Raw genomic sequence first — 22,605 nt, forward strand, 5'->3', positions numbered from 1 at the left:
ATTACAGAACAACATTTTTTATTTTTTTGCTCATTTGAACATCAGTGCAATGCACTGGTGTGGATAACATTAGGTTAAGAATGTGTGTGAACCTCCGCTTTAAGGTTAGGCACATTCGACTGAAGGTTTGATAGACACAGATTGCTATTGTCAGTGTCATGTCGAATCTCCTATCTACAGTACAGACCAAAAGTTTGGACACACCTTCTCATTCAAAGAGTTTTCTTTATTTTCATGACTATGAAAATTGTAGATTCACACTGAAGGCATCAAAACTATGAATTAACACATGTGGAATTATACATAACAAAAAAGTGTGAAACAACTGAAAATATATTTCATATTCTAGGTTCTTCAAAGTAGCCACCTTTTGCTTTGATTACTGCTTGGCACACTCTTGGCATTCTCTTGATGAGCTTCAAGAGGTAGTCACCTGGCGCAGCACCCCATCACTCTCCTTCTTGGTCAAATAGCCCTTACACAGCCTGGAGGTGTGTTTGGGGTCATTGTCCTGTTGAAAAATAAATGATGGTCCAACTAAACGCAAACCGGATGGAATAGCATGCCTCTGCAAGATGCTGTGGTAGCCATGCTGGTTCAGTATGCCTTCAATTTTGATGAAATCCCCAACAGTGTCACCAGCAAAGCACCCCCACACCATCACACCTCCTCCTCCATGCTTCACGGTGGGAACCAGGCATGTAGAGTCCATCCGTTCACCTTTTCTGCATCGCACAAAGACACGGGGGTTGGAACCAAAGATCTCAAGTTTGGACTCATCAGACCAAAGCACAGATTTCCACTGGTCTAATGTCCATTCCTTGTGTTCTTTAGCCCAAACAAGTCTCTTCTGCTTGTTGCCTTTCTTTAGCAGTGGTTTCCTAGCAGATATTCTACCTGATTCACACAGTCTCCTCTAAACTCTCCTAAAGGAAGCGGATATAACCCTACTGTCAAAGGATGCTGTGTCCGTCCATGAACTCATAGAAATGGATTTTACGGTGAGTACAAAAATCCTATTTTTTTTACTAGAAATGGTGGCAATCAGCGACTCTCTGCCCGTCGCCACCGCCGCCCGCCTCATAACCTGTCAAGTCTCACTCTCCGGGCCCCGGCTACTACTGGGTGGGGAGTGGAGGAAGATCACTCCACCAGGGAAGGCAAGGAGATAAGCAGGCAGACGGCTGGCTGGGACTTGAGCCAAGGCAGAAGAACATGCAAGCGAGCTGAATGGGCATGCACCCAAAACTGAAGAAATATTCCCTCCACTCCGACCAGCACATGCTCATCAGAAAGGGGCACAGATAATGGAAAAAATACACCCCCTAAGCTAGTAGGAGCGGCAGAGCGGAGGTGTGCAATTCAGATTTTTTTTCTTTAATTCTGCACTGACTGTCTTTGAAATTGCCCCAGGCCCTGTTCAAATCCAATCTGTGGACAAAACCGGGGACAGACTTGGTCTGGGGACAGTGTCTTCAATCTGGGGACTGTCCCTGGAAACCGGGGATGTCTGGTCACCCTACTTTAAGCCAACCTGGTAACACGGTAAGCATGTTTCAAAATTTCAGTGCGTCCTCCAAAGTAAGTCACCAGATCCTTCTGAGTGACCAGCCTTTAAGGCATAGCTCCCAACTGTCCCTGATTTCGAGGGACTGTCCCTGATTTGGAGCAATGTCCCTCTTTCCCCTCATTTTGGTCTGATCCATATAGTTGTATATAAAATTCACGTTTTATCTATCAAAGTGTCTTATGCCTACATACGTTTGTTAGTAGGTGTCCCTCATTGCCATCTCAAAATGTTGGGAGGTATGTTTAAGGCTCTCTCCAGGAAGTTGCTTCCCCTGGGTCTCCTCTTTGGCACAGCTTCCTCCAGACCAGGCAGGACAGCTTCAGGACCACTTCAGCACATGTTAGGCCCCAAAACAGGCTTTTGGACCTAACAGTAGATCTCCATCCAGCAGCACCTCCCTAGGCCCCAGCCCAGGGGAAGAGAACGAAGACTTGGCCTTTCCCAAATATTTATATTCCCCCAGCATGCACCAGTGGCCTAAACCTTCAACTGGATTGGCTGAAGAAAATATAAATATTGATAACTTAGTTTTGTTTTTAAACTCTCATATTATGAGCAGTGATAGCAGTGACATCTACTGGGGACAGTGAAAAATTACAAGCCAATTTAGCCTTAGAAAAAACCATGTGAAAAACTATGCATTCAGTCTGAGCAAACTACAGCCCAGCCAAAAACTAAAATGACAAAGTAGACCTTGATTAGAGCAAGGAGGCTACACGAACAAAAAACTATTCAAAAAACGTTGCCCTTTGACCTGTTGGTCCAGGTGAACATTGCCTTTTCCAGAATGCCCACAAGAAGTCTGAGTAAAATCACCCTCACATAGACTAAGGTCCCCTTTCTCAACCAGTGGTGGCTGGTACTCCATTTTTTTGGGGGGGATATAAAAAAAACCTGGCCCTAGGTTTCCTCCTAGATTGGTGCAGGGTTGGAGTGCCAGGGGGCACAGAAGGAGTAGTAGGAATACATTGCTCTGCCCTGAGCCCACCCCTTTTGAAGCCAATTAGAGCATCTGGCTCTAATCATGTGCTTCAAAAAAAATATTGAAATCCATGCGTCCAGCGCATGGAGATTAGGGGCCAAGCGCATGGATTAGGGGGTGGCGCCCCTGCAACACTAACGGAGTAGCCACAAATGTTCTTAACAATCTTATCCCAGAGAAACCTGTGAAATCTTCAGGTCCCAGGGAAACCCTGCTAAATATAATTCTTTGGGGGTCAGTGGCAGTGGAGGCTGGTGCTCCAAATTTTTGAGGGCGCAAACAAACGAAAAAAACAAACAATTGCAGCCTCACTATGCCCATCAAACGCAGCTACTGTGCCCATCAAAGGCAGCCACTGTGCCCATCAAAGGCAGCCACTGTGTCCATCAATTGTCGCCACTGTGCCATCAATTGTCACCATTGTGCCATGCTATCAAATGCAGCCACTGTGCCATCATTTATCGCCACTGTTCCCATCAATTGTCACCACTGTGCCATGCCATCAAATGCAGCCACTGTGCCATCAATTGTTGCCACTGTGCCATCAATTGTCGCCACTGTGCCCATCAATTGTCGCCACTGTGCCCATCAATTGTTACCACTGTGCCATGCCAAACGCAGCCACTGTGCCATGCCAAACGCAGCCACTGTGCCATCAATTGTTACCACTGTGCCGTCAATTGTTGTCACCACCGTGCCCATCAATTGTCACCACTGTGCCCATAAATTAGCGCCACTGTGCCCATCAATTAGCGCCCCTGTGCGTCCCCTGGATAACTATTTGAAAGCCGATTACAGCCTGAGGGCTGTAATCGGAAGACCTATTAGAGCCGCTGGATCTGATAGGCACTTCCAAAGCCAACCAGCTGCCGTTATTCAGATGGCTGGCGCTCACCAGGGGGCTGGCCATCTGACTAGTGGGCGGCAGTGACAATACACAGATTCATGCAATGCATGAATCTATGTATTGTCACTGCATTCAGTGGCGGTGCAGGAGAGAGAGGGGGCGGCGCTCCTGTGCCCTCTATGGACGCACCGCCACTGGTCAGTGGAAAGAATGCCCCTTTACAGTGGTGGTCAGAATGCCAGATTTATAGACAGCTATATAGGGCCAGATTCACAAATGAGATACAACGGCGTTTCTCCTGATACGCCGTCGTATCTCTGTTTCTATCTATACGACTGATCCATAGAATCAGTTACGCATAGATATCCCTAAGATCCGACAGGTGTAATTGTTTTACACTCTCGGATCTTAGGATGCAGTACCGCGGCCGCCGCAGGGGGGAGTTTGCGTCGTAAACCAGCGTCGGGTATGCAAATTAGGAGTTACGGTGGATCAACGACGGATTTTCGCGTTCGCTACGTCGCCGCTAGTCTAGTTTCCCGTCGCAAAGTTAGTCGTTTTTTTTGGTGCCCTAACTTTAGTCAGCAAGTGTATTGCTGTCTAAAGTATGGCCGTCGTTCCCGCGTCGAAATTCCAAATTTAACGTCGTTTGCGTAAGCCGTCCGGGAATACGGAAGTACGCTACGCGCGTCGCCGTTCAAAAAAATGACGTCACGGCGCGCAAAGCACGGCGGGAGCTAAGAAACGGAGCATGCGCAGTAGGTCCGGCGCGGGAGCGCGCCTAATTTAAATGGTACATGCCCATTTAAATTGGCCCGCCTTGCGCCGGAGGCCGCCGGCGTAGTTTTCATCGCAAGTGCTTGGTGAATCAGGCACTTGCGATGAAAAATTGCGGCGGTGTAACGTATCTAGGATACGTTACGCCGCCGCGATTCTACGTGAATCTGGCCCATAGATCTTTGGTGTGATAATGCTGGCTCTTCCAAGTGGTGTTGGACCCAGAACTATGCAGGTATCATCATGGGGGGTCAATCTGCCACAGCTCAAGGAACTGCCAGCAACCTCTGGAGGAATCTTGGTTGAATAGCTGGACTAAAATGTGAATTTTTCCATTTTTGTTGAGCCTGGCAAATTAGGGTGGGTGGTGGAGCCACCATAATGGGCTTAATGGCTGTGGACTGCAAGATCCCCTTCAACCCACAACAAGTATGTTATTGGTTAAACCAAATGTTCCTGGTTCCCCTCAAGACATCATTTCAGATGAATTTTTCCTAGGGCGGGACACGCGATCTGATGTCACTACACATGCACGCTGCGCAGCGGAATATGATGTGTTTTGTTTTCTCTGTTACTTTGTAAGTATGTTTGCAAAAAACGAAGGGCCAGATTCACGTAGAATCGCGGCGGCGTAACGTATCGTAGATACGTTACACCGCCGCATGTTTTCATCCCAAGTGCCTGATTCACAAAGCACTTGCGATGAAAACTACGCCGGCGGCCTCCGGCGCAAGGCGGGCCAATTCAAATGGGCGCGTGCCATTTAAATTAGGCGCGCTCCCGCGCCGGACCTACTGCGCATGCTCCGTTTCGCAATTCCCGTCGTGCTTTGCGCGCCGTGATGTCATTTTTTCGAACGGCGACGCGCGTAGCGTACTTCCATATTCCCGGACGTGTTACGCAAACGACGTTAAATTTTAAATTTCGACGCGGGAACGACGGCCATACTTTAGACAGCAATACGATTGCTGACTAAAGTTAGGGCACCCAAAACGACGACTAAATTTGCGACGGGAAACTAGATTAGCGGCGACGTAGCGAACGCGAAAATCTGTCGTGGATCGCCGTAACTCCTAATTTGCATACCCGACGCTGGTTTACGATGCAAACTCCCCCCAGCGGCGGCCGCGGTACTGCATCCTAAGATCCGACAGTGTAAAACAATTACACCTGTCGGATCTTATGGATATCTATGCGTAACTGATTCTATGAATCAGTCGCATAGATACTCTGAGAGATACGACGGCGTATCAGGAGATACGCCGTCGTATTCCCTTTGTGAATATGGCCCTAAATTCTTGGGGGGATTACGCTACGTGTGTTTTTTTCCTTTGGTGAAACACGTGTGATATGAGCATTCCGGGAAGTGAAGAGGAATAGTTTGGGGGGCATTGGTGAATTTCTTTGCCAGCTACCATTCATCCAGCATTGTGGAAAGTACATTTGTTCCCTATATAAAAAGGGGTCCAACACCAGTGATGTCAGTTAAAACCAAAAAAATAAAAAATAAACTTCTTCAAGAAGGTAAATCATGGCGGAATGTTGCAAAAGATGTTGGATTTTCGTAATCAGCTGTGTGTAAAATCTGGACCAAATAAAATGGAAAGGTCATTAAAGGGAAGTGTACTGGTAGACCAAGGAAGACATCAAAGCGTCAAGATAGAAAACGTAAAGTGGATGTAAACCCGAAATTCTTTTATTTATTTTTTGATGTCACAATGTAGAGTATAGGATTTCCTATCATCTGTGCCCAGTCTTGCCACACAGAGTTAATCCAGCTCTGAGCAATCCTCTTTTATTGTTCAGTGACATAAAACGGACTTACAGAGAAAAACCTTAGTCCGTTCCGCCCCCTTGCTGTGAGTGACAGGTTATTTACATATCTCATGCACTAGGCATTATTTTTTAATTCCCACCCCCACTCCTTTTCTGAAGTCATGTGGTTACTTTTCTGGATTTTAACTGGATGTTAGTGATCATAGCAGAATTTAGTGTAAGGAATACACAGGAGAAAATGCATGTTGACAAGGGGAGTGTAGAGGAGGGTGGGGAGTCTACTGACATCACGACTCCACCCACCGAGCTCCAGACAACAGATCCACCCACAGAATCTGCAGTTTTTCAGTTCTTATAACAGACAGAGGGGAGACATTTGACAGGTAAGGATACATGCAGGAGGCATATATATCCTTATAGATCAGCACTATGCCAGTAGTTCAGAAAGGGTGAGAGTGGCTTTACATCCACTTTAAAGCAATATGCCTTGAAAACAGAAAATGTACAACAAAACAAATGGTCAAAAACTGGAATCAATGTCAGTGACCAAACTGTGAGATATCGCCTAAAGGAAATGGGATTTATATACAGAAAAGCCAAACGAAAACCATCAACACCTAAAAAGAAAAAAAAACAAGGTTACAGTGGGCTAAAGAAAAGCAATCAAGGACTGTGAATGACTGGATGAAAGTGATATGCAGTTTTTATTGGATACTTATTACAGCAGAAAGTAAATAATATTGGTTATTTTTTCAAAATTGTCGCTCTTTTTTTGTTTAAAATAGGGATGATCCGAACACCCCCCCGTTCGGTTCGCACCAGAACCTTCGAACGGACCGAACGTTCGCGCGAACATTTAGAACCCCATTGACGTCTATGGGACTCGAACGTTCGAATTCAAAAGTGCTCATTTTAAAGCCTAATATGCAAGTTATTGTCATAAAACATCTTTGAGAACCCGGGACTTGCCCCAGGGAACATGTATCAACGGTTGTTTTTTCAGGAGCGGTGATTTTAATGATGCTTAAATTAAAAAAAAGTTTTAAAAACGTTTGTTCTTTTCAGGACTCCTGAAAAAAATACAGTTTTTAAAACTTTTTTTCCATTGATACATGTTCCCTTGGGCAAGACCGGGGTTCTCAAAGACATTTTCAAAGGCATAATATAATCACCCAGCAGGTACAATATTTAAAGGAATTTTTCATTTATTTTAATTTATGCATCATTAAAATCACTGCTCCTGAATCTTTAGGTGCAAACTACGGAGCACATGGCCAGTACACACCAAGTAGCTTTAGGTGCAAACTACAAAGCACACGGCCAGTACACACCAAGTAGCAAACTACAGAGGACACGGGCAATAAACCACGTAAGAATACTGCAGCTAGCACAATCATCTGCCTGCCAGTAAATTAGGAAGAACTGATCTAGCTAAACTATACAGTGTATAAATAAATGTACAACACCTGGGATGTATATATATCCTCTACACACTGTAACATTAACTGACTAGCCTGCCTGCTCCATCTACCTGCAAAAAATGGCTTTGGCCAATTATGGATCTCTGTTTTTTGCGCGCTGTGATTGGCCAAGCATGCAGGTCATAGTGCATGCTTGGCCAATCATCAGCCAGCGATGCCGCAGTGAATTATGGTCTGTGAAACGTAACTCGAATTTGGCGCGAACGACCCGTTTTGTTCGTATTTCGACGAACGATCGAACATACGATGTTCGACTCGAATACGAAGCTCATCCCTAGTGATCAAATACCAGCAAAAGAAAGCTCTATTCTGGGAAAAAAGAGACGTCAATTTTATTTGACACACGAACGCGCAATTGTCAGTTCAAGTAACGCCGTGCCGTATCACAATGGCCTGGTCATGAAGGGGGTAAAACCTCCCGGGGCTGAAGTGGTTAGGGACGTGCGCACATTAACACAGAATTCCTTCCACCTTTATGAAGCTCGGTCTTCCAGAAGAATGTAATTAGGCACAGGAGACAACCCTGACATGCTCCAATCCATTAAGAACTTATATGCCAAAAATACATTTTTACCATCGATACTTTTCCTTTTTTTTTGGCTTTTCAAAATAGCAAACAAGATATAATATAACTATAAATTTCGGGTACCTATATGGGGGGGGGGGGGGGGATAGTTTTCGTAAACTTTGCATTGGGAAAAATTAAAGAAGACTGCTTTTTTTTTGTTCAAATGTTTAAATGTATTCCTCTATAAAAACCAAGGATATAAAATATTATATTCAAATGTGCTACCAAATTAAAGGGTTATCTGTCCCCCTAAAAAGTGGGGTATAATACCTGAAAGATAAAGTGCAGAACTAATGCCGCGTACACACGACCGTTTTTCACGATTTATTTTTTTACCAAAAATATGTAGAATACGTATCGGCCTAAACTGAGAAAAAAAAAAGTTTTTAAAAAAAAAAAATTGGATATTTATTATAGCAAAAAGTAAAAAATCGTGGGCCAGATTCAGATACATTGGTGTATCTTTCCGGGTGGCGTAACGTATATCAGATACTTTACGCCGCCGTAAATTAGGGCACAAGTTCCGTATTCAGAAAGAACTTGCGCCCTTAGTTACGGCGGCGTAACGTATGTGGTCTGGCGTAAGCCCGCCTAATTCAAATCTGGATGATGTGGGCATGTTTTATTTAAATTACATGTGACCCCGCGTACTTGACGTTTTTTACAAACGCCGTTCGTGAAAAAATCCCAGTGCGCATGCTCGAAATTACGCCGCAAATCGTCAATGCTTTAGACGTGAACGTAACTTACGTACAGCCCTATTCGCGAACGACTTACGCAAACAACGTAAAATTTTCAAAACTCGACGCGGGAACGACGTCCATACTTAACATAGGATACGCCTCATATAGCAGGGGTAACTTTACGCCAGAAAAAGCCTAACGTAAACGATGTAAAAAAATGCGCCGGGCGGACATACGTTTCTGAATCGGCGTATCTACCTAATTAGCATATTCATCGTGTAAATATACGGAAGCGCCACCTAGCGGCCAGCGTAAATATGCAGCCTAAGATACGACAGTGTAAGACACTTACCCCAGTCGGATCTTAGGGAAATTCTGGCGTATCTAGCTTTCTGAATACTTCGTAGCACTTACGCGGCGTATCAATAGATACGCCGGCGTAAAGGCTATCTGAATCCGGGCCATTGTGTTTTTTTTTTAAATTGTCGCTCTTTTTTTGTTTATAGCGCAAAAAATAAAAACCACAGAGGTGATCAAATACCACCAAAAGAAAGCTTTGTTTGTGGGGAAAAAAGGAATTCACTTTTGTTTGGGAGGCACGTCGCACGCACAATTTTAATTTAAAGCGACGCAGTGCTGAAAGCTGAAAATTCGCCTGGGCAGGAAGGGGGTATATGTGCCCAGTAAGCAAGCTCTACATTTTCGCGTCATTTTTAACCTCGTAAAAAATGGTCGTGTGTGGGCTTTAACGTTTGGGAAAATAACGCGCATGCTCAGAAGTTATGAGACGGGAGCGCTCATTCTGGTAAAACTAGCGTTCGTAATGGAATAAGCACATTCATCATGCTGTAACAGACTGAAAAGCGCGAATCGTCTCTCACCAAAGTTTTACTAACACGAAATCAGCAAAAGCAGCCCCAAGGGTGGTGCCATCCGAATGGAACTTTCCCTTTATAGTGCCGTCGTACGTGCATTTTTTTCACAATCGTGTGTAGGCAAGGCCATCTTAACAATAATCGGGTTGAAAAAAACATTGGGCCAGATTCACATAGGTTAGCGGATCTTTAGATCCGCGTAACCTATGTGATTTAAGATCCGCCGCCGCAAGTTTTTGAGGCAAGTGGGTAATTCACAAAACACTTACCTCAAAACTTGCGGCGGCGTATCGTAAATCCCTTGGCGGAATTAAAATTCCGCGGCTAGGGGGAGTGTACTATTCAAATCAGGCGCGTCCCCGCGCCGATCGAATAGCGCATGCGCCGTCCATAAATTTTCCCAGCGTGCATTGCTCCAAATGACGTCGCAAGGACGTCATTGGTTTCGACGTTTACGTAAATTACGTCCATCCGTATTCGCGATCGACTTACGCAAACGACGTAAAAAATTAAAATTTTGTCGCAGGAACGACGGCCATACTTAACATTGGCTGCGCCTCATAGAAGCAGGGGTAACTATACGCCGGGAAAACCCTTACGTAAACGGCGTAAAGTGACTGCGTCGGGCCCGCGTACGTTCGTGAATTGGCGTATCTCGCAGTTAAGATCCGACGGTGTATCACAGTTACACCTGTCGGATCTTAGGCATATCTATGCGTAACTGATTCTATGAATCAGGCGCATAGATACGACCGACGCAACTCTGAGATACGACGGTGTATCAGGAGATACGCCGTCGTATCTCTATGTGAATCTGGCCCATTGTTTTTTCTAGACCATTAAAAATGGTTATGTGTACGCGGCATTAGACAATGGCAAAAAAAAAAAAAAAAAAATACAAATCTGAGACTCAGAGGGAGTTAGGGAGAAAAGGCACTGTCCACATGTATATCATATATGTAGTGAAAATTACCCAAAACGACTGTATATTGCGTATTGAATTCTTGTTGAACAGTTCCCCAAAACTACCAGAAGAGGGCGCTAAAGGTCTTCTACAGTTACACAACCTGCAAGGATCAACTTGCAGAATCCTAACTAAACTTTGGCAGAGAGGTAATGACAATACCAGACACACTTCTGCAGTAGCTGAATAAAGAAACTTTTTATATATTATAAAAAAAACTCAACTCAAAGTGTCATTTGCAGATGATTTGCTTATTTACATAGGAAATCAATTAAAACAAATGCTGAGATGTCTCCAGGAGGATACAGAAGTAACATTTCCCTAAAACAATTACATGGAACTGCTGCCGAAACGCACCGATGAGCTGTGAGGAGTCAAGACATCTGGGCCTGTTTACTTACTTGTCACAATAGTGATCTCATTGTAAATAAGGGATCATATAAAGCTTGTAAATTGTTTTATTTTTTATTTTATTTAGCTAGACATAAAAATCTAACCAGGGGAACTGTAGTCTATTTTAGTGTTTCTAAGCTAAATACTTACACTACTGACACATTTCACACTCAACAATCCTTAACCACTTGCTTACTGGGCACATATACCCCCCTCCTGCCCAGGTGAAATTTCAGCTTCCGGCACTGCTTCGCTTTAACTGACAATTGCGCGGTGGTGCGACGTGGCTCCCAAACAAAATTGACATCCTTTTTTTCCCACAAATAGAGCTTACTTTTGGTGGTATTTGATTACCTCTGCGGTCTTTATTTTTTGCGCTATAAACAAAAAAAGAGCGAAAATTTTGAAAAAAAAAAAAAAAAAATTCTTGTTTTACTTTTTTCTTTTTTTTTCTCAATCTGATACGTATTCTTCTACATATTTTTGGTAAAAAAAATAAATAAATAAAATCGCAATAAGCGACTAGTTTGCGCAAAAGTTATAGCGCCTACAAAATAGGGGACAGAATTATTTTATTTTTTTTACTAGTAATGGCGGCGATCTGCGATTTTTATTGGAACTGCGACATTATGGCGGACACTTCGGACACTTTTGACACCATTCACATTTATACTGCGATCAGTGCTATAAATATGCACTAATTACTGTATAAATGTGACTGCCATTGAAGGGGGTTAACACTAGGGGGTGAGGAAGGGGTTAAATGTGTACCCTGCATAGTGTTTCTAACTGTGGGGGAAGGGGACTGACTGGGGGAGGTGACCGATCTGTGTCCCTATGTACAAGGGACATAGCATCAGTCTCCTCTCCCTGACAGGACGTGGATCTGTAAGCGCCGATCGCGGCCGCCAGGCATGCGCATCGGCATCTAAGTGATGCGGCGGGCTCGCAGGCGCCGCCGGGAGCGCTCGCGCGCCCCCCAGTGGCCCGGAGAAGCGGAGGCCGTATAAAGACGGCATCCCAGAGATTTAGAACCACACTGCGGCCGTATATAGTCGTACGGCCGTGAGGAAGTGGTTAAAATGGTAGTAAAGGCTGAAGGTTTTTTACCGTCAAGCATTCTATGCATGAAGGTGAAAAACCTTCTGTGTGCTGCTCCCCCCAAAGCACCTCCTAATACTCACCTCTCGATCCAGCGATGTACACGAGAGCCTCGGATGTCTGGGGACTCCCTCTTCATTGGCTCCCACGGCTCCCACTGCTGTCAATCACAGTCAGTGAGCCAATGAGGAGCGAGCAGGGGGCAAGTCCGAGTCGCAGCTTTATGTGTCTTATGGACGCATAGAACGGGGCTTGGGAGCGAGCACGCATCAGTGCCCCATAGCAAGTGGATTGCTATTGGGGCCACTGGTCAAGGAGCACTGGCGGGAGATCCAAGAAGAGGAGGATTGAGGTTGCTCTGTGCAAAACCATTACACAGAGCAGGTAAGTATAACTTTTTTTTTTAATACCACTTTAAAGCAGAACGTCAGGCAGATAGAAAAGACACAAATTAGTTCAGATTTGTAATCATTAATACATTATTAAGGCCGAGTTCACACTATGTGTGGCGCGGGGCACAGCAGGGGGTCTGGTGTATTGCGGTTCACTGTTTCAGGTCTGAATTAGGTCCAATTTTTTTCTGCTGTGCGCTTCGTGGCCCCCCAGAGATGTGTGCATGGCTCCATTGAGACCCAGTCACACTCTCCTGTCATGCGAATTGGATGCAGAGAATGGTTGTAAGCCTTTCTCTTTGGCTCCCTCTGGTGGTTGATATAAGGAAATACAGTCTCCCAATCTTCCAATCCAGCCCTTTACATGTGAAAGATCTTTATATGGGGCACCTTAGTTCTCATATGACACACTGATATGCTCATAATTGGCGGTCCGCTGGCCTGTGTGTGTTCGCCAGGGGTCAAGTCCTGGGGGGAAAAAGTGTGGGAACTCCCACCCAAGATCCACTCCCCCACCAAAAAAATAAAAAATGATACGCTCATATGCATAATTACTAAACTGCATGTTTTTTTTTTTCCGATCCACTGTACCTTCGTAATCCTTTATGTTACTGGCCGGTTCCTGTATATGGATTCATCGGGTAGTGTGCGGGTATTCCGTCACTTCCTCGATGCTGCAATGTCTCCTGGGAAGCAAGTTCTTTCTAAATCCCGTGGCAGACCTCCGCAATGTCTCCTGGGAACAATGACAAAAGCTCCCAGGAGACATTGCGGCATCGAGGAAGTGACGGAATACCCGCACACTACGCAAAGAAATCCATATACAGGAAGCGGCCAGTAACATAAAGGATTACTAAGGTTTGCCTGCCCCTGACAGTGACTCGAGCTGGGCATCGCCGCTTAGTGAAGGATTGGCTCGGGCGGCTCGGCTGCTCTAGTCCTGCAAAGGGAACTGAGTTCCTGCTGTGAAAAAAGTGCAGGAACTCCGTTCCCACTTGTTCCCGCAGGACTTGAGCCCTGGTGTTCGCATACTGACCTGAATTTCGTTTTGTGTGAATTCGCTGTACACAGACAATTACGAATCTCCTGAGGAAGCTTTATATTCTAACGAAACATGTTGATAATTACTTTTTCGGAACTTAGTTATATTTAATTTCTTTAATGTTTTGATCTAAATATGCAATTTTAAACTAAAGATTGTTATATGTTTTATTAAAAATGTATTAAATAAAAATGTGTTACTTTTACTATACATGATATTGTTTTTCATTATTTCAGGCACCTGAAAAGTCACCTCCTATTTTCATTTTCTTCAATTAATTTGGGATGTGGTGCCTTGCTCCACCCATCCTTGGCTGATTCACTTATTTCAATAAGAGTTAAACTCCTTTCTTTCTTTTTCACATATAAAAAAAAAAAACTGGAAAAATAATTGATTTTATTTGTAAATACCTTTGCAATGCTTTGTACTAGGATCGTAATGTTTTAGTGTTTAGCATTTTGAATACTTTCAAGTGCAAAGGAGGGGTTTGGTGTCTTATAGACCCCCAATCCCTCCATAAAGAGGACCTGTCACTGCATATTACTGTCACAAGGGATGTTTACATTCCTTGTGACAGCAATAAAAGTGATCAATGACAGTGTAAAATAAATAAAAAAATTAGATGGCAAACTGACACGGTGAGAACAGACTAACTCCAGGCTCCTCCTCTTCATTGGGTGCTCCCACAGAAAGCCACTTTCCATGGGGGCACCCATGTGGGCTGGCTTCAGAGTCCTGATGCTGTGTCCATTGACACAGGACTCGGCCTTGCCCCCCACTCCTTTGTCACAACTTTTGATTGACAACGGTGGGAGCCAATGGCTCTTGCTGCTATAAATCTGTCCACTGGTACCGCTGCGCTCGTGCACATCACTGGATCGGATCGGCTTAGGTAAGAAAAAGGGGGGTCTGGGGGGAGCTGCAGCACAGAAGGGTTTTCACTTCAGGGCTTTACAATCACTTTAACATTTGGGGCAATCAAAAGGTCAACTGTGTGCCTAGCAAGTGTTTATGTGTTCACTGTATGGTGTTTTTATTTAGGGATGTGACGGTTTTTATTCCCTGCAGGGAGACAACAACCATAACACATCCCCTCTGTCAGGAGAGAGTTCTGTGTTTTTTACATACACAGATCTCTCTCCTGTCTTCCGATCCGGCGATCGGCAGGTTCCAGGCATAAACCATTGACCGGGACCTGGTGATCGCATACCTCCCAACTTTTTGAGATGGGAATGAAGGACACCTATTAGCAAAAGTATGCAGGCATAGGACACACTCCCTTAAAGGAGAATTGTACAAAACAAGATTGGTTAACCGGTTTCCGACCGCCGCATGTACATATACGTCCACAGAATGGCACGTACAGGCACATGGGCGTACATGTACGTCCCCGCCTTTCCGCGGGTCGGGACCCCCCCTGGTACATGCGGCGGTCGGAAACCCGCGGGGAGCGATCCGGGATGAGGGCGCGGCTATTCGTTTCTAGCCGCCCCCTCGCGATCGCTCCCCGGAGCTGAAGAACGGGGAAAGCTGTATGTAAACACGGCTTCCCCGTGCTTCACTGTGGCAGCTGCATCGATCGAGTGATCCTTTTTATAGGGAGACTCGATCGATGACGTCAGACCTACAGCCACACCCCCCTACAGTTGTAACTCCTTCAGCGCCCCCTGTGGTTAACTCCCAAACTGCAACTGTCACTTTCACAATAAACAATGCAATTTAAATGCATTTTTTGCTGTGAAAATGACAATGGTCCCAAAAATATGTCAAAATTGACCGAAATGTCCGCCATGATGTCGCAGTCACAAAACAAAATTGCTGATCGCCGCCATTAGTAGTAAAAAAAAAAAAATTAGTAAAAATGCAATAAAAATATCCCCTATTGTGTAAACGCTATAAATTTTGCGCAAACCAACCGATAAACGCTTATTGCAAAATTTTTTACCAAAAATATGTAGAAGAATACGTATCGGCCTAAACTGAGGAAAAAAAAAATTTCTATATGTTTTTGGGGGATATTTATTACAGCAAAAAGTAAAAAATATTGAATTTTTTTCAAAATTGTCGCTCTATTTTTTGTTTATAGCGAAAAAAATAAAAACCGCAGAGGTGATCAAATACCACCAAAAGAAAGCTCTATTTGTGGGGAAAAAAGGACGTTAACCACTTACCCCCCGGAACATATTGCTGCCTAAAGACCAGAGTACTTTTTGCGATTCGGGACTGCGTCGCTTTAACAGACAATTGCGCGGTCGTGCGACGTGGCTCCCAAACAAAATTGGCGTCCTTTTTTTCCCACAAATAGAGCTTTCTTTTGGTGGTATTTGATCACCTCTGCGTTTTTTATTTTTTGCGCTATAAACAAAAATAGAGCGACAATTTTGAAAAAAATGAATATTTTTTACTTTTTGCTGTAATAAATATCCCCCAAAAATATATAAAAAAACATTTTTTTTCCTCAGTTTAGGCCGATACGTATTCTTCTACATATTTTTCGTAAAAAAAATCGCAATAAGCGTTTATTGATTGGTTTGCGCAAAAGTTATAGCGTTTACAAAATAGGGGGTATTTTTATGGCATTTTTATTAATATTTTTTTTACTAGTAATGGCGGCGATCAGCGATTTTTTTTCCGGTATTGCGACATTATGGCGGACACTTCGGACATTTTTGACACATTTTTGGGACCATTGGCATTTTTATAGCGATCAGTGCTATAAAAATGCATTAGATTACTATAAAAATGCCACTGGCAGTGAAGGGGTTAACACTAGGGGGCGGGGAAGGGGTTAAGTATGCCTGGGTGTGTTCTTACTGTGGGGGGGGGGGGTGGCCTCACTAGGGGAAACACTGATCCTCTGTTCATACATTGTATGAACAGAAAATCAGCATTTCCCCTGCTGACAGGAACGAGAGCTGTGTGTTTACACACACAGCTCCCGTTCCCCGCTCTGTACCGAGCGATCGCGTGTGCCCGGCGGCGATCGCGCCCGCCGGGCACACGCACGGGAGTCGGGGGCGAGCGGGGAGCGCGCGCGCGCGCCTCCGGCGGCGCGCACGCGCCCCCTAGTGGCGGCTATACGATAGGACGTATAGCTACGGGCTCTCGCCCAGGAGAGCCGACCTGCCGCCGTATAATGACGGTGGCTGGTCGGCTACTAGTTAATTTTGTTTGGGAGCCACGTCGCACGACCGCGCAATTGTCTGTTAAAGCGACACAGTGCCGAATTGCAAAACCTGGCTTGGGCATTTAGCTGCAAAATGGTCCGGGGCTTAAGCGGTTAAACCCGGTGCTTTTTTTTAACACTACTATTCCTTTATATTGGCTTTTGGAATTTACAAATCAGCATCAATTTAGAAATCAGATGAAAAGTTTAGTGCTGGGAAACACTTTTTGATAGATAAAAAGTACATTTTATATACAACTATATGGATCAGACCAAAATGAGGGACAAATGAGGAGGACTGAGGGACAAAGGGACATTGCTCCAAATCAGGGACAGTTGGGAGCTATGTGATTGGGATGTAATGGAGCCAATGACTGCGCAGCTAGGCGGGCGTGCGTGCGTGCATGCTCCCTACCCGGAAAAGCAGAGTCACGTACATATATGTGATTCTACACAGTTGGCCCACCCTGTAGCAGTAAAACTACAGTGTGCAGTCGGCAAGTGGATAAGCTGTATGTAACATCAGCTACAGCTCTGTGTTCCACCATCTGTACAGTGACCTCCCATTCAGTTCCATAGACAGAATCAAGTAAGTCTGCTGAGCGCTGCTCAGCCATTCACAGGAAGCTTTGTATTTTATGAATGAATAACAAGACTTTCTCTGGTTGGCTGAGGTGGAGTGGCTGTTGGATGACATCATGATCTTCACCTCAGCCAATCAGAGGAAGCTTTGTATTCATTTATGAACTATAAAGCTTCCTGTGAATGGCTGAGCAGCACTCAATTTTTTTAGGAACAGGACTGTAAGTTTCTGTACCACTGTCAGAACACAGCGCTGTATACTGTGCCTAGCCTAGGCTACATACAGTTGACACACATGCTGACTGTTTATACCCATGCCGACAGCATCCATTAGTAAAGGACATTGTTTTTTCTGAACCAGCTTGAACCAAACAAACTATTTAAAGTTGAATGAAACTTTGAGTTAGGCTTTAAAGAGACCCTGTCACCAGACCATTAATCTCAACAACAATTTTCCCATAAGATTATACAGTATGTGCATTTAATGTATTTTAATTGAAATATAGAGGGCAATCCACTCTAATCCCCATTTAAATATAAATATAATTGCTCAAGAGATGTGGAGTCCAGATATAATAAATGCTCACACATTAAAATGCATTGTTTTAATGTGATATGTAAATTTTTGCACTTGGATGTACAAGAAACGCAAGCATTTATTATATCTGGACACCACATCTCTTAATTGATTATATAGAAGCAGTAAGTATGGAGCCTGCTTGACATCTGATCCTATTGTTTGGAACTGACAGGGGTTAATTTACTAAAGGCAATTAGTACTCTGCAAGGGCCTTTGTTCCAGAGCTTAGTAAATGAGTTGAAGTTTTGCATTGCAAAGAATACCCAATTGTCCAATCAGTGCCTGACCTCACAAATGCACTTCTGGAAGAATGGTCAAACATTTCCATAGACACACTCCTAAACCTTGTGGACACCCTTCCCAGAAGAGTTGAAGCTGTTAGAGCTGCAAAAGGGGGGGGGGGGGCAACTCAATATTGAACCATACGGACTAATAGCTGGATTCAGGTAGGGTTACGCCGGCGTATCAGTAGATACGCCGTCGTAACTCTGAATCTACCCCGGCGTAAATTTAAGCGTATTCTGGAAACCAGATACGCTTAAATTAGGCTAAGATACGAGCGGCGTAAGTCTCCTACGCCGTCGTATCTTAGGGTGCAATTTTTCCGCTGGCCGCTAGGTGGCGCTTCCGTTGAGTTTGGCGTAGAATATGTAAATGACTAGATACGCCGATTCACGAACATATGTGCGCCCGTCGCAGTAAATATACGCCGTTTCCGTAAGAGGTACGCCGGCGTAAAGATAAAGCTGCCCCCTAGGTGGCCTAGCCAATGTTAAGTATGGCCGTCGTTCCCGTGTCAAAATTTGAAAAATTTTACGTCGTTTGCGTAAGTCGTCTGTGAATAGGGCTGGACGTAATTTACGTCGAAACCAATACGTCCTTGCGGCGTACTTTGGAGCAATGCACACTGGGATATGTACACGGACGGCGCATGCGCCTTTCCTAAAAAACGTCAATCACGTCGGGTCACCCCCCATTGACATAAAACACGCCCCCTCATCCTCATCTGAATTAGGCGCGCTTACGCCGGCCCCATTTACGCTACGCCACCATAAGTTAGGAGGCAAGTACTTTGTGAATACAGTACTTGCCTCTCTGACTTAAGGCGGCGTAGCGTAAATACGGTACGCTACGCCGCCTTAAAGATGCGCGCCCCTACCTGAATCTAGCTATAAGACTGGGAGGCCGTTAAAGTTCATGTGTGTGTAAAGGCAGGCGTCCCAATACTTTTGGTAATATAGTATATATATATCCCTCAATGCACTTTATTCATCTGTAACATTATACATGTATACATGTAAAAGTCCAGAGATGACTGCCATCTTGGTTGTAATGTCATCAGAATCGTGGCTGTTTGAAAGTCAAATTCTATAGTATTCCTACAGTGTTAATTTCGTCAACCAAAACGAACTAAAACATTTTAGTCGACTAACTTAATACTATTTTAGTCGACTAAAATATGACTAAAACTAAAACTAAAACAATTGAGATGACTAAAATAGGACTAAAACTAAAATGGCATTTTAGTCAAAAGACTAATGCCGCATACACATGACTGTTTTTCATGACGAGAAAAATGCAATTTTTTAAATTGATCGTGTGTAGGCTCCAGAGCATTTTTCGCTCTATTTTTTCTCGTCGTTTTTCACGTTGTCGTTTTTCTCGTCGTGAAAAACGGTCGTGTGTAGGCTTTAAGGACTTGGAAAAAAACACGCATGCTCAGAAGCAAGTTATGAGAAGGGAGATTTGCATAAGTTATCACGACCGTGTGTATGCAAGGCAGGCTTGAGAGGAATCATGTCGACAAAAACATTGTTTTTTTTCCATGACATGAATAACGGTCGTGTGTACGCGGCATTAGACTAAAATTAAATTGAAATTTGACGTAAAAATTAACACTGGTCTGTAGTGCATGTTCTTACCTCAATACCATAAATAATAACTGTAACAAAACCTCCCACACTCCCCTTGAGTGCTTTCGTCATTTACCACTTCCTCCAAGTCCGAATCTACATATCAGATATTCCAACCGCTTACAAGCACAAAACAAGACGATACTCATTTAGTTGCTGAACATGGACTGTTTATTAGAACCAGAATACAAGCATGTTAATTAACACAGTGCTTAAGGCAGCCCAGGTGACCAGACAGTCCGTCTCAAGAGGTCAATGTGATCAGTTCTTTCAATGATCATGTATTGTTCAGTATTAAACAAACTAAGAATAGTCTTTACATACATCCTTGGAGATATTGTGGATAAATATTACTGTCCCATTCTAAGTAATCCAGGACATATTTTCTCAGTCACCCTGTGTCAGGAGGGCACAGGGTGACTAAAGCCCTGTACACACGATCGGTCCATCCGATGAGAACGGTCTGATGGACCGTTTTCATTGGTTAAGCGATGAAGCTGACTGATGATCAGTCGCGCCTACACACCATCGGTTAAAAAAACGATCGTGTCAGAACGCAGTGACGTAAAACACAACGTGCTGAAAAAAACGAAGTTCAATGCTTCCAAGCATGCGTCGACTTGATTCTGAGCATGCGTGGATTTTTAACCGATGGTTGTACCTACTAACGATCGGTTTTTAACTATCGGTTAGGAATCCATCGGTTAAATTTAAAACAAGTTGGCTTTTTTTTAACCGATGGATAAATAACCGATGGCGCCCACACACGATTGGTTTGGACCAATGAAAACGGTCTATCAGACTATCAGACCATTCTTATCGGTTTAACCGATCGTGTGTACGCGGCCTTAGACATAAGAGGTGCATGGGGAGATGAAACAATTATTTCCCATCCTTTCCATGGGATTCTGGGTTCCATGGGCCCTCCCGACACAATAACATATTACATTTTTCACTCCAGCAGTATATAATGAGTTTGGAAATTGTAGAGAAATGTTAACTAATGCATTACAATTTAACTACACCCATTAGATTTTAGATGAATAAAATGATTTTAGTCGACTAAAATGTCCTGGAAATTTAGTTGACTAAATACGACTAAAACGAAAACAATTGCAGAAGACCAAAATGGGACTAAAACTAAAACGCCATTTTAGTCCTAATGCTTTGTACACGCGATCGGGTTTCTCGGCGCTCAAAAGACCACCGGGAAACCCGAGGGAAGACCGAGAACCGACTAGGTCACTTTTCCCCGTGTACACGTGGCCAGTTTTCCCGACAGGAAAACTGCCTGAGAGCTTTGGTCGGGAAAACCGTCTGTGTGTATGCTCCGCAGCAGTGTCTCCCCTTAGGAAAACTGTGGGGGGAAAAACGCAGCGATTCGTGGCGAGAAAAGAGAGAACTTGTTCTCATTTTTTTTTTAACCGCAGTTTTCCTGCCGGAAAAACTGCTAAGGAGCATACACATGGCCGGTTTTCCCGGCCAATGGAAAACACAGCAGTTTTCCCGACAGGAAAACCGGTCCTGTGTACAAGGCATAAAACTAAAACTAAATCAAAATTTGTTGCCAAAACTAACACTGGTGGTGAAGGGAGGGGCAGAGGAGCTGGGCCAGCACAAACAGTAAGTAGCCACTCTCAGAAGAGGACAAGGCTATGAAGTGGTATGGAGGAAGATGGGAATCGAGTCTTTCTGTAGAAGTCAATTTTGCTCACAATTTCGAGGCACATTGCAAGTAAATAAAAAAAGGGAAAACACAGTAAGCAAATACTTAATACTTGATTTTTCTGGGCTTTTACTTGCTATTTTTTAAAAGATCCAATCCACTTCCAAACTCCATTAAAACATTCACTGAAGGACACTGAAGGATGTTGTCTATTATGAAAGTACAAATGGAAGGACAATACATTGTGCACTGATGATGCCATGGATAAAGCCGGACTAGGAAAAAATCCATCAATAAATATTTGTGCTTCCCGGAAAAGTACGTATATTGGGCTGGTGGAAACTAATAAACACGGCTTTTCAGCTCCGGCTCTACCCGCAGGCCATAACCTCATTCTTTCCTGTTTACAAGCCAGGAGAACGGGAGATCTGGTCCTGCCAGGCCTTTTGTGCAAGCTGAAAAAACAAACGATTTTTGCTCTTTTATTTTTATTCTCTTATTTCTTTTTTTTTTCTTTTTTTTTGATGCTCAGTTGTATGCTTTTTACTATTTTGTGAATTCAATGAGTGGTATAAACTTTGCTGCTTGCCAATTTGTGGGAAGAAATTGTCCTGTTGTCAGCCTGCTTTAAGTTTCACAAAACTTCCCTACTGTGATAATGCATTGCTTTTTGTTAGTTTTATGTTAAAAGAAAATGCAAAAATGTCATATACAGTGAACCTGTATGTGCCAGAACCAGGGCCGCCATCAGGAATTATGGGGCCCCTTACACAGCTTCAGGCATGAAGAGAAGAGAACCGGGGGGGAGGGGGGGGGGGGGTTCCGCCTGAAATTGAGAAGCGGGGAGGCTGCCACGAATTAAGAAGCAGGGGGGGGGCCCTTTACAAAAAAATAAGAAATAAAGAAAAATATATACAAAAAAGGGGGGTAGCCATCCGGGGCCCTGGGGACCTCTGGCTGGGCCCTTTGATAAACAGAAAAAATATATATATAAAAAATATATATTTACATTTATTTATTTTTTAAAAGGAGGGTTGCCATCTGGGGCCCTGGGGACCTCTGTATAAAATACATATATATATGGATATATATGGATATATATTTTTTAAAAGGGGGGTTGCCATCTGGGACCTCTGGGCCCTTTAATAAAAAAAAAGAAACCTCTGGGCCCTTTAATACAAAATAAAAAAATATAAAAAAATAAAAATAAACATTTATAAAAAAAAGGGGGGGGGGTTGCTATCCAG

This window comes from Rana temporaria, chromosome 5 (assembly GCF_905171775.1).
Source record: "Rana temporaria chromosome 5, aRanTem1.1, whole genome shotgun sequence".
NCBI classification, from domain to species: domain Eukaryota; kingdom Metazoa; phylum Chordata; class Amphibia; order Anura; family Ranidae; genus Rana; species Rana temporaria.